At 52.7% G+C, this 628-nt stretch overlaps 1 protein-coding gene across 1 annotated transcript in view; it reads left to right on the top strand.

Moving 5' to 3' along the window:
- PLEKHA3 (pleckstrin homology domain containing, family A (phosphoinositide binding specific) member 3) overlaps nt 1-628 on the top strand; it is a 26,902-nt gene that overhangs the window by 1,290 nt on the left and 24,984 nt on the right. The gene's annotated exons all lie outside the window — the stretch shown is intronic.

Raw genomic sequence — 628 nt, 5'->3', positions numbered from 1 at the left:
TAGTGCTGTGCTTTAACCTGCTGCGCCACTAGGGAGGGCCTGGTTGAGTTTCTTAATCACCATATGTGCTTAAAGTTTTAGCTTTTGCAGAGTATTTAAGTTAACTGCTAGTATGCAGTGTAGAATCTCTGAAAGAAATCTTTTGATTGGAAGAATTCGTTAAAAAAAAAATCCTAACCGCTGGGGAAGATTGCTAGACGAAAACTCCAAAGTTTGGGTCCACGTTTTATGTGCTAAATTAAGTTGGAGCCATCTAAGATAAATTTCCTGCGTCACAATACCTTGCGGCCCCTGGCCACCCCTTGCCGCAGGAGTCGCAGGGGCACACTGCCTTCCCTGGAGAAAATTTCTGTCCCCTGCCCTCGGGCCCCCACTTCGAAAGTGAGGAGTAAACGAGGAAACGTAAATAAGTGTTTTATTTCCTTTCAAAACCAACCACCGGAAGAACCCGAGGCTTAGTCTGAGGAGAACCCGAGAGGCCTGAGGGCTTCCCGGGGCAAGCGCGCGGGGAGTTGGTCCTCGGGTGGGCTGGGTCTAAGCGTGTCGGGGGTATGAGAGCGTCCGACTCGTGCCCCTAGGCGTCGGCCCCGGAGGCGCTCGGTCTGGGCCTCGGCGGCCGCGGGGACGA

Source organism: Condylura cristata, unplaced genomic scaffold (genome assembly GCF_000260355.1).
Source record: "Condylura cristata isolate star-nosed mole 26May11 unplaced genomic scaffold, ConCri1.0 scaffold00002, whole genome shotgun sequence".
Taxonomy (NCBI): domain Eukaryota; kingdom Metazoa; phylum Chordata; class Mammalia; order Eulipotyphla; family Talpidae; genus Condylura; species Condylura cristata.
Note: the sequence above shows the minus strand (reverse complement) of the source record. Positions and strands in the feature narration are given on the sequence as shown.